The sequence below is a fragment of the Microtus pennsylvanicus genome, chromosome 1 (genome assembly GCF_037038515.1).
Source record: "Microtus pennsylvanicus isolate mMicPen1 chromosome 1, mMicPen1.hap1, whole genome shotgun sequence".
Taxonomy (NCBI): Eukaryota; Metazoa; Chordata; class Mammalia; order Rodentia; family Cricetidae; genus Microtus; species Microtus pennsylvanicus.
This window is the reverse complement of record NC_134579.1, coordinates 149,627,999-149,640,477: the sequence shown is the minus strand read 5'-3', so window position 1 is coordinate 149,640,477 and position 12,479 is coordinate 149,627,999. Positions and strand designations below refer to the sequence as shown.

Genomic DNA, 12,479 nt, shown 5'->3' with positions numbered 1-12,479 from the left:
AAGGCAACAGCTTGGCGCCAAGGCACGGAGTTGACGTCAACGGAGTCAGTGTTAGGGGCCCCCAAGCAGGGTCTGGAAAAGGGGGATGGGATGTGGGTGTGAAGGGATGCAGCCCCCCCAAAAGAAATCGAGGTGAAACTGAAATGCCTACCAATGATGGTCCAATGCAAAACCTGAGAAGAAAGAGAGGGATAAAGGACAAGCATATATTTGTCTAAAAAACGGGAAAAGGAAAAAAAAGCCATGAAAAATCGAGGCAAAAACATATACGTTGAGGTCTAACCACGAACGATAAAGGTGGAAGAAAGGAGTTTTCTGCCTGCAACACCCAAGCACTAAGCTCATTTCCTTAATAAACGAAGAGCTATTGGAAACCTACAAGGGACAGACAAAGGCAAACCAAAAAAAGGGGGCAAAAGAGACCGCAAGTCAGAGGACAATACAAATGGCTGGAAGAATCATGACTTGACTCGGCATAGCAAAACGCCAACCTGAGATACCGGGTGAAGGCGGTTTATGGCAGTGCGCTGAATCGCATGCTGTCATCCACCGTTGCGCGAAATCTACTGCGTAGACTAGCGAGAAATTGCGAGGGGAGTGAGCAGGTAGATTACCAAGCCTGCCTCTCATAGAAGAAATTCCTGTCACCGGAAAAAATAACGGGGTATCGCTGCCGCAAAGGACCTAGACCGTAATAGATGCGATGAAATAAAACACGTTGCTGAAGTTTGTACAAACGGAATGGTAAGTGTGGTTTTCTGCTTTTCTCTCTCATTTGTTTCTTTGTTTAAAATAAATAGAATTGTGGGCGAAGCTTCTGGAACGGTGTACAAGAAAATTTTAACTGGTTACCTCTAGGAAAAGAAATGGGGGAGGGGAGGATAGAGTACAGAAAAATGATTTTGGCTTTATTCTCCTAGCCCATGAATTTTCTTGGCAGATAAATGGTATTTCTTCCCTGGCAGTAAAATCGATGAATTATTAAAAGTTTGTTAATGTACTATTGATGGAACCATTTCACTGCCAAGGAATTCAAGCAAAGGAAATAAGCACAGGTGTGTGAAAGACTAATATGGGGGGGGGTATTTACGGAGCGTGGCGTTCTTTCTTATGGCTAAATATGTACTCTGTAGAACATAATTGAATTCCAGTAAATCCACACAATTGTATTTTTGTGTGGCCGCTAAACTTCAGGTCGTATATTTTTATTAGGCACATAAAATGCAGTATTTTCATTTTAAGGGAAAAAAAATTCAAGACCGTGGTCCGTGGATTAAAAACAGTTTTACCTAAGAGTACAGCAATTATGATACCTCGGATTCAATTTTATATTTATACTTAAGGAGTTATTCGTGGTTGCTTGCTAGACAGAGAAGTGGTGTGCTTATGGATAGCCTACGCAGTTTTAAATCCCCGGACCTTGGGCAGGCTTTCTCCCCTCGCAGAGCCACAGAAGCATAGCGTATGAATGAAAATACTGTCCTTTCTATGCAAGCGCATGCAGTGAAGGTGAACGCCACACTATGCTTAAGTCTTTGAATCTGACTATCCATTCTGCTCAACAGGAGAGCTGGTAAACGCAGTCCGCGCTCAGGACTCCGCAGAGATTGTTTTTGGAGCCCCCAGGGAATCCTAACGTCTCGTTAAAGTTGCCTGGGTGGGGGTGTATTTTAACGTATTTGAAGGACTCTGTCCCTTGTAGCTGCAAAACCAGTTTATCTCTGGGTCATGGGTCATCGGTTTTCTGAGAATTCAGTAGGCTCTAAGAGCTCCCAGGGAGCTAGGACCCCGGTTCCTCAGTATTCCTCAGGCTCACTTTCTCTCCATATTACAGTCAGTCTCTTTTCACCAGCTACACAACCTCCCTACATGTCTTTGGCTAACATATGTGCCATGAAGACTTCCTTTTGACGGCCCTGAAATTGCATGACAATTTTACCAATTCTCTTCGTGCTTACATTCAACATCTGAAATGGAGGGGTAACAACAACCCTCTCTATTGTCTCTTGTTTGGGGCAACACTGCATGCTCCTCTATTTCCGTGGCCTCTTCCCCTATCATAGCCCACTTTTCCTTTACTCAACCTCCGAATGCCGAATGCTCTTGCCTCAGAACATGGCTACCATTCTTACACAACCTCTTCACAGGTAGCCACCTATTTCCTAACCTAGTCACAAGGTTTAGATGCCTAGTCATACACCAATAGGTCCCAAATTTTAATCCTATGGCACAAAACTCTCCACACAATCCTAGCCTCATATATTCCACAATCCACGTGAAAGCCAGATGCTTCATTCATGTATTTCACAGGTAACTCAAAAGCACTGAAAACATGTTAGGGGCTAGGGATCGACGTAGTTCACTTGGTAGAGCGCTTGCCTCGCATGCATTAGACACTGGGTCTAATCCCCACTAACAAACAGCATTTTTTTTTCTTTTTCCTCGTCTCTAAAAACAGGGGCAGTTGTTATAGGCAAAAGCCTCACAATCTTTTATTTTTTTTCAGGATATCCCACTGACTACATCCAAAACGCACCCCAAATTTGTCCCATAGAGTCTCAGCCAGTTTTCCTACTAAGTTTCCTCTATTCCAAAGTCTTTCTTCTGGTGCTCCCCACCCTGCACCAGACTGGTTTTTGGAAGGTGAACAGAAGGCTCTTTCAAAGCATAGGAAAGGGTCCCCCCCCTGAGTTTGAGTTACCTTCTGACCCCACACCAACCACCACCAACAAAATGCAAAGAGCCATGCTACCTCTGAGCCTTGAAACGGCGTCAGATATTGGCCCTATAAAATCCAACTATCTTTCCTTATGAGTCCTGGCTTTTATGCCTAAGAAAACTGCCCTTAAGAACGTAAATAGAGATTCTAATATTCTAATGAATACTAGATTTTAGAACTTTTTTATTTTTGTATTTCTAGTGGTAGGGATGTCACACGCACACTTCATGTTTTTGTATCAGGAAGACTCACGTGTCTCCCTGAAATTTCTGGTCTGTTCTATTGGCCCATTTGTCAACCTCTGTGTATTATTAACACACCATATTCATTAATACCGATTTATAGTGCCTTGACTTCTGAAGGGGCCACTCCACTCTTCAGTTTTCTAAATGCTTCTGAATGTTCCTCACCTTGTTGCTTCCAAATGAATTTTCAAATGGGCTTGTCGAGTTTGATGAAAGAGCCTCCTGAGATTTGTATTCCTGTTTTATTAAGGTTGGGGAGTAATTTAGATAAGGCAGCAAATGTCATGCTATCAAATGCCTCCATCTCTGACCATGTCTGCGCTGCTGTTTGTTCCTATCCTACAGATATGATCAAGATAATGTAATAGGTAGGTTTTTTTTTTCTTTAAAGGTCCTATTTGCCTTTAGAAGGTGTTTTTTTTTTCTATCCATTATTGTGGGTCATTTCTACTTGGTTATTTTGTAAAAAAAAAACAACTCAGATTTATAAAAGTTGTCAAGATAATACAAAGATTCCTACTGCAATTTTCCCTGGATGAGAACATCATAACAGAACACTGGCACAGGACACCGTCAAAAAGAAATCAATACTAGCACAAAACTTGAGAATACAGACTGCGTTTGGATTTTACCCATCTTTCCATTAATGTCTGTATCACAAACAAAACTCCCAATACCACACACACACAAATGCACAAAAACAGGACCCCACAATGCCACACACACACAAACACACACACAAATGGACAAAAACAGGACCCCACAATGCTACACACACACACACACAAATGGACAAAAACAGGACCCCACAATCCACATATACACACACACAAGACCCCTAATACCATACACACACACACAATATGATTCAACGCACACACACAGAGGACCCCATGATACTACACACATACACACATACAAGCAGGACCCCCAATACCACACTCACACATACAAACAGGACCCCAACATCAACACCACCAACTACACACGCACACATGCACACACAGATCAATACTCTACGATACAACACACACACACACACACACACACACACACACACATAGAAGAAACGGGACCCCATGATACTACACACATATACATACACATAAGCAGGACCCCCAATACCACACACAGGACCCCCCAATACCACACACACACACAAAAAAAAAAATTCCAGGACCCCACAATACTAGACGCATATACACACACACACAAACAGGACCCCCAATACCACACACAGGACCCCCCAATACCACACACACACAAACAGGACCCCCCCCACCACCACCAAACACACGCACACACACGCACACACACACACACTCCTATATTCGGACCCTGTTTCTTAGCATCCCCTATTTTCCATAAACTTGGCTGTTTGGTTGGGGGTTTACAAAGGGAAATACTGTATAGAACATTTCTCAATTTGGGTTCGTATGATGATTTTCTCATGAATTAACTTGAGTTATGCAATTTTTTTGAAGGGAATATTGGCCATTGCTAGCTGTGTGTTGGTGTGTGAGCTGGTGAACTGGCTGGCAGGTTTTTTTTTGTTGTTGTTGTTATCTGGTTATCTTTTTATAGATTTCTCAGGGATTTTGAAAATATTAATATCTTCACTAATAATTGTTTTTTTGTTTGTTTGTTTGAAACTTTCATTAACAATCGTATCTCTGTGGTGAGACAAAATAATTCTGATTCCAGACTTGAGAGAAAGGACAGTCTTAGCTTTGCCTCGAGTACAAATGTCCACTGTATACATTTTGACAAGAGTCTTTTTATTGGAGGTTATAAAAATCCTAGCTTAAAAAAATTATACCATTGATGAGTTTAATTTTATGGCTTTTCTGTATTTGTTGCGATTTGATGATTTCCTATCTGCTAAGGATGTGAAGCACAGCAGTTGCTGGGGTTAAAATGTGTTTACATTCCTAAGCCCTACTTACCGGTGCTATGAGGGTCTGCTTTACACATGCAGCTGGATATCAGTTTTGTGTTTCAGTTCACACTTTTTTATTATTATTATTTTACTGTCCTTGTTTGGCTTTGGTATCGAAATTATACAAGCCTTATAAAATACTTTAGCTTACAGTTTATCATCCTTTCTTCCAATAGGATTCTGCTTCTTATTGATACAGTTCTTGTTTTGTTTTGTTTTTTATGCCTTTTTTTAAAAGTGGCTTTTGATTCTGACTGCCACATTCTTTTTTCTTTGTCATTTAATTTGCTCTTCATTTCTTTCCTAGTTATTTGGGCTCCTTTTCCTAGCTTCTTGAGTTGCATATTTATCTCGTTTATTTTTATTCTCTCTTAATTTCTAACATATGCATCGAAGGCTATAAATTCTCCTCCCAGTGCCACTTGAACCGGATCCCACATACCTCATCGTGGTTCAGATGCGCACTTTGTTTCCATTAGTGGCCTAGAGGAATGCGTTTACGGCTCTGAAGTACGTAAAAAAGAAATATCTTTTGAATGTAGATTTTTGAAAATCCACTGCATTGCAGTCAAATAAGACTAGTCTGTGCAATTTGCCATTTCTTTAGGCTTCCTTTGGTTTAAGGTATGACTGCTTTGAATTGTTCGAGGTGTTAGACAAGAGCCAGCTGTCCTCTAATTGCCAAGCATTAATTTCTATTTAAGTTCAGAAGACTAAGCTTCTTAACTGTGTTTATATTGCCACTATTTTTTGTTCTATTTTGTCTGCTTTAGCTATCCATTCTAAATAGTTTCAATTAATATAAACTGATACGCCTATGCTTTTACACTTGCAAATACTGGCATATTTATGTAATATGCTTTTTTTTTTTTTGCTGCCATTTTCTCCTTCCCAGATTTTCTATTGAGTTGGTTGAGTTTTCCTTACTGTCTTTTATTTCCTTTGTTTGTTTATTCCATTCTTCCATTTAAGTCCTGTTAATTCTTTAAATTCTTAATTTATATACAAACATTAAGAAAATACTACGTGTACTGGCACACCTTAGCAATACATGGAATTTCTTATCTCTACCATAATTGTAGGTATACCTTTTTGGTTTGTTTGTTTGTTCAGCTAGGTTTGGTTGTTTGTTTTGTCTTGATACAGGGTCTCACTGGGTAGCCTTGGCCTTCCTGGAGCTCACTATGCAGGCCAGGCCGGCTTTGAACTCACAGACATCAATCTGCCCCCTACCTCGTGAGCACTGGGATTAAAAGCATGCACCATGGGTCCCAGCTAATTATACATTTTAACCCCCAACCACCCCAAAATCCATTTTATAGTGGAAACTATTAATCATAAAGACTGGTGTATTGCCAAGTCATTCATTCTTAAGTCTCCCTCCTTCCTTCCAGGTTCATTTTTCCCCCTCATTACAACACGTTTAAAAGACATTTTTTTGAGTAAAAGCATAGCCAGGTAAGGGGGTTTAAAGATGTTGGTTCTATGTTTTTCTCTTTGTCGTCCTGACAATTTTATTCCTTTGTCATCTAACGCTGAAGATGAAACCTTCCCGTCAGGCATAATGTCTCTTTCTAAGGATGCGGGATTTCGTCCCTAGCCTTTAGAATAGGAATACGCATGGAATATCGGTGATCAGCTGGCGGGGGGGCTTCCACTCGGCAGCATTCCTAGCCAGTATGTTCTTAAACAACCCTTTGCTGCCGCTTCATTTCTGTTTTCCCCACCTATTAGAGTATTATAATAATTTCCTCTTCTGTTAATGAAAGCAATTTGTTGCTTTTTAAAATTCTGGCTCTTAGATTTAGCTGGGTTTTTTATGCATGTGGCTGTCTCGTCTGCATGTATGTATTTGAATCATACATGCATATATTTGCATTGTTTGCATCTGAGGAAGCCAAAAAAAGGGTATTATATTCCCCTTCAAGCTAGAGTTACAAATGGTTGTGAGCCTCTATGTGGGTGCTGGAATTTGAACCTGTGTCCTCTGTAAGAGCAACATGTGCCCTTAACCTCTGGGCCATCACTCTAGCCCTTACTTTCAATATTCTTGAAAAGATACAATATCCATAAAATGTTCATCCATGAGAGAGATATATAAAACATTCCAGTTAGAGCCATTAAAACTGAAAAAAGTATCCATTGTCACTAAATATCACTATCACTAACCTATCTTAAATATTATTATAAGATGTCTCTATAATTCCAAATTTATACCAAAATAGACTTTAATTCAGAGTATGAACCCACAAAGTCATGGGACCATATCAATCAAAAGCATTTCCGCGTGGGCTGAGGAGATGACTCAGCAGGTAGAGCTCTTGCTCTGCGAGCGTGGAACCTGAGTTCAATCCCCAGCACCGACATCATAAGCAGTTGGTCACGAGACCCATTTGCAATCCCAGTGCTGGGGAGATAGACAGACAGAACAATCTCTGGGGCTTGCTGGCCAGCAAGCATAGCCTAACTGGTGAGCTTCAGGTTCAGTGAGAGACCTTGTCTCAAGACATAAACTGGAGAGTGATGAAGGAAGACACCAGACAATGATCTGACACACATGCACACTTGGATGTGTATACATGCAGCGCACATACGCACACAGTGTTTGTCTTCATTGCTTACAACAGTTGTTGCTTCCGAGTGTACAGTGACATTTTCCTGAGGCAGTGCGACCTGTGATACCATAACAGGCAGAAGGCTCCAGCAGACGAGAATCCAGCTGTTCCCTACCACGTCTGGCACTGAAGAGATTCGCAGAGATGTAAAGTGACGCTACCAGGTAATCTTTTGTTTCAAAAAGTCTTTTTCACTTAAAGTGTTATTTGAACTTGTGAAGTGTTTATTACTATTATTTTAAATCAGTAGCTGTACATTTAAAGTTGTCTGATTTCTTGTCTTTTAAGGTAGGTAACAATTGATATATTTATGCCATGCTATGGTATGCTTTGATATGTGCTTATGAACTTCCATATTCATTTACATCGCTCTAATAAGACTTTCTTCTCTCCACATTCATGCCCATATATTGGTTTTTAACAGCCATTCTAGAAGGTATGACGTAACATCTCTTCATGGTTTTAGCTTACCTTTCCCCTATGATTATTAACACTGAGCATGCTTTCACGTACCTGACGGCGTCTTCTGATTAATGTCTGTTAGAGTCCTTTGTCACTGTCATTTTAAAATTCCTTGGGTGGGAGAAAGGAATGGAATAGTCTTGAGTTATTAAGAAAAACTGAAATCACAAAGTTTTTGGGAAAAATGGATGGATTTGGAAAATATAAAGTTAGCGATCAAAACTCAGGGAAAAGCAAAACAAAACACTTTGGCTGCCATAAGTAGATATCAGCCTATAATGTACACTTGTTTGTGTATGTGTGTTTGTGTGTAAAAGATATTAGTTAATTATATATATGCACACATATACAAATAGAAGTGTGATTATAGTATATTAAGAAAGGAGACCACAGGAAGGTTATAGCAGATGATAATGAAGGGCAAAAGGCAGGTAAAGGACATTTGATACATGAACGAGGCTACAAAGATAATTGTTTTTCTAGTTTCTAGTCTGTCATAGTTGTGTGTGTGGTACGTGTGTATGTGTGTGTGTGTGGTGTGTGTACATGATTCAACTGTGTCTTGGTATGTAAAGAGGATAAGTTTTGGTAGTTGGTTCTCTCCTTCCATAATGTGGGGTCCAGGGGATTCAACTACGGTTGTAGTCCAGCCTTCCAGCCTCGGCAGCAAGTGCCTTGACCCACTGAGTCAAGGTTTTCTTGATTTCCTTTGCAGGTAGCCCATTGTTGATTATAAAGTACTGATTTCTCTATTTTGATTTTGTGCTAAATTAATCTATCAATTCTGGCAGACTATTTTTATGTTATCTTTAGAGTTTTCTATATGTAAGATCTTGCCAACTACAAACAGATCATCTTACCTTTTTATTTTCTAATTTCTATGCCTTTTTTTTCCTGATATGATTGTTCTGGATAGAAATGTCGGGATCATATTGACAAGACATGGTAAAAGAATGCATTTTTGTCTTGATAAGTAAGCATGGTGGCACACACCTTTAATCCTAACATGTGGGGAATTCAGAGACAGGAGGATCTCTGTGAATTCAAAGCCAGTCTGGTCTACAGTGTGAGCTCCAGAATATAGACAGACATTGTCTAAAAAAAATTGTCTTGATTCTTAGAGGAAAAACGTTGTGTATTTTGTTTTATCATTATTATGTTACTATGGGTTTGCCAAAAAAAGGCCTTTGTTGTGCCGAGGTACGTGCTTTCTACACTTACCTCCCAAGGTTTTTATTCTAAAAGGATGCTGAACTTGGCTAAATACTCTTTAACTACAGAGCTGAGGATTAATCCTCTTCCATTAAACTAGAATGCCACAGAGCTTGACTTGTGACTGCTAATCCACCCCCCACCCCCACCCCTTGAGCACGGTACATGATGAGCTAAATTTCATTTGTTGGTATTTTGTAGAAGATTTTTGCCTCTGCATTCATCAGGAACAGTGACTTTTATTTTCTTGTAGTATCCTGGTCTGGATCTAGTGTTAGTGTAACACTGGTCTCGGGAAATGGGTGTGCAAATCTTCCCTTCCCTTCTTTGAACTTCTTTGAACTGCTTCTTCCTTGAATAGTTGGTTGGATTTATAATGAAGTCTTTGTGGGAGGTTTTCAATCATAGATTCAATCTCCTTAAATTATTTGGTTATATTTTCTAGTTCTTTTTAAGATTCCATGTAAGTGTGTGTGTGTGTGTGTCTGTGTGCGTGCTTGCACAGCACATGTGAATATGACTTCCATGTCCAAGAAGGTCAGGAAAAGGTGGTGGATCCCTGCATCTAGAGTTGCAGACAATGTGAGCTGCCCCACATGGTCGTTTGGGTCCTTTAGACAAGCAGCAACCACTGAACCATCTCTCTAGCCCCTAGTTTAACTACTAAATAAAACTACAGATGCCCCTCTACTGATGGTGGCACTACTTACAGTGAAAGGTGAAAATATCTCAAGTTCCAAAATAAATCTAGGAGCTGAGAGATGCCTCAGCAGTTAAGAGTATTCTCTGCCTTTGCAGATGACCTGCGTTCAATTCCCAGGACCTACATAATGGCTCACAACCATCCCCTTCTGGTTCTAAGGGATCCAATAGCTTCTTCTGGTCTCTTTGCTCACCAGGCATGCATGTAGCACACATATATACATACAGACAAAACACTCATATATATTATATTACAAAATTAAATTTAAAAAATGTCAGCTACCAACATAGCTTAACAACGTGAATGCCGTGAGGTAGCTATTTGTAGCTGGTGGTATTGCTTCGTGGGTAGAGTAGTTGTCTAGTCTGCTCAAAGCCCTGGGTCTGACTCCTAGCACTACACAAAGCTGTGTGTGGTGTTGCACACCCATAATCCCAGCAATTGGGAGCTGGAGGCAGAAGGTTGAGAGATTCATGGTCATCCTTAGCTACATAGTGACTTTGAGTCCAATTTGAGCTATATGAGACCCTATCTCAACGGGAAAAAAATTAAATTCAAATTTAAAAAGAAGGTATCTGTTGTTTAGCCTCAAGCTCATGTGGCTGATTGGGAGTGATGGCTTCCTGCCCAGATTCCCTAGAGAGCATCATAGTACATATTGTTACCCTGGGAAAAAGATCAAAATTCAAAATACAATTTCCAATGAATGCAAATTGCACTCCCTCAATCCTAGAGTCAGAAATAAAAATGTAAGTCAAGCCATCGTGAGTCAGGAACCATTGATATCAACAGGCAGAGTCCACATAAGTAAACATGGATGCTGCTGTCCTCCTGGTAATATTTGGGAGCCTACTAGTGATAAAGGCAAATGCCAGGCATGTGTATGACTCCTTGAGAATGAAATCAAAGTGGTTTTCATGTGAGCTCAGTTATTTAATTAACTACGACTTTAGAGTTTTAGTCTCCAGCGTGGAAGACACATCCAGTAGGTAAGCTGACAAATTAACTTGTAAAGATGATGCCAAATGCTTAGAAAGAAAAGAAAGGGGGGAGGAGAAATGCAAATGGGGGAAGGTGTGCTTCTATGGCAGACACAGGGTAACCAGGAGAAGCTTCTCGAGGAAGGGCAGCTAAGACTAAATTTTAAGGAGAGTCAGGTGTGGGAAGAGCAAGAACATTCCAGATGGATAGAATTACGCTGCACAAAGCCATAAATGTTAGAAATATAAGTAAAAGAAAGGAGGAAAGAAAGGAAAGCAGGCAGGCAGACAAAGCACCAGAATGTCTGGAGGACAATGTGGGGCAGAAAATGGGGTTGGTGAGACTGCACGAGTATGGAAGAGTGAACGATTCGTCAGGAGTTAAGGGCAATAGAAAGACCTGACGTTTAATTCCAAATTATGACTCCAAGCACGTGCTACTTAAGCATGGAAACCAGAGTTCAGATCCCCGGGACTAACATAAATGCTGGGCGGGGACGGCAGCATACCTGTAATTCCTGTCTGGGAAAGCAGGGACAGGGGTCATCCAAGCAAGCTGGCTAGCAAAACTAGCCCTACCAGCGAGCTCTAGGTTTGCTTGAGAGGCCCTGCCTTAATGAATAACGTGGAAGAATGACGGAGGGAGGGTCTTCACGTGTGTACATGTGAACACACACACATTCAAGCACACACATGTGCAATGCAAACATACACGCACACACCAGTGCACATGCACTCCCACACATATCCTCACGTGTGCAAATAAGCACACACACATACGTGCATGCACACACATGAAAATGGAAAAATAAAAAAATGTTGAGAAAAAAAGAGAAAGAACTAAGAAAATGTAATCCTAAATATGGTAAGGGGTGTCTGAATATTTTGAAATGATGCCATTCATTAAGATGATTCTGGCTGTTCTGTGGAGAGCTAGAACAGAAATAGGAAAGAGAGGGAGAGGAAAGGCCAGGCATGAGGCAGTTGCCTAGATGAGACCAACAGACTCCAAGCATAGTAACAGCAGAGACAGGGAGAAGCGAACAGTTTCAAGACTCTCTTTGAAGACTATATAAATAAATCTTGCTAATGATTTGTATATGTGTGGCAAAGAGAAAAGGCATCAGACATTAGCCCTGTGGAGATTGGGTTGACAGAAGTTTTATTTAGTGGATATCTGAGATGCAGGGCGCAGGCGAGGCCTGAGAGGAAGAGGACTCTGGGATATGTAACAGCCGATTTGCTTATTCTAAAGTAAGTGGAGACGTTAAGTGGGGACTCTGGAGGTCTCCGCTGAGCTCTGCAAGTCCTCAGGACTAGCTGGCTCGGTGCTTGAATAGTCAGATTACAATAAACACTAATTTACAAAACAAATAAGTTCTTGGGACTGTATGTGTGTGTTTGGTTGATACACAAATTCATATCACTCCCCTCAATGATGAAAATCCAAGCTTTCTTTTTTTCTTTCTTTCTTTTTTGGTTTTTCAAGACAGGGTTTCTCTGTGTAACAGCCTTGGCTGTCCTGGGACTCACTCTGTAGAACAGGCTGGCCTCGAACTCACAGGGATCTGCCTGCCTTTGCCTCCTGGGTACTGGGATTAAAG

At 40.7% G+C, this 12,479-nt stretch overlaps 1 protein-coding gene across 4 annotated transcripts in view; it reads left to right on the top strand.

Moving 5' to 3' along the window:
• Position 1: 1 nt before the first annotated feature.
• The window catches only part of LOC142860766 (ubiquitin carboxyl-terminal hydrolase 29-like), a 211,181-nt gene continuing 198,703 nt past the window's right edge, over positions 2–12,479 (top strand). Inside the window, exons 1-2 of one of the 4 annotated variants that reach the window (XM_075992497.1) lie at positions 2–744; positions 7,531–7,682. The gene's annotated coding sequence lies outside the window, so the exon portion shown is untranslated. The remainder of the gene's footprint in view (positions 745–7,530; positions 7,683–12,479) is intronic. The other 3 variants (XM_075992504.1, XM_075992510.1, XM_075992489.1) reach the window with 3 other exon arrangements.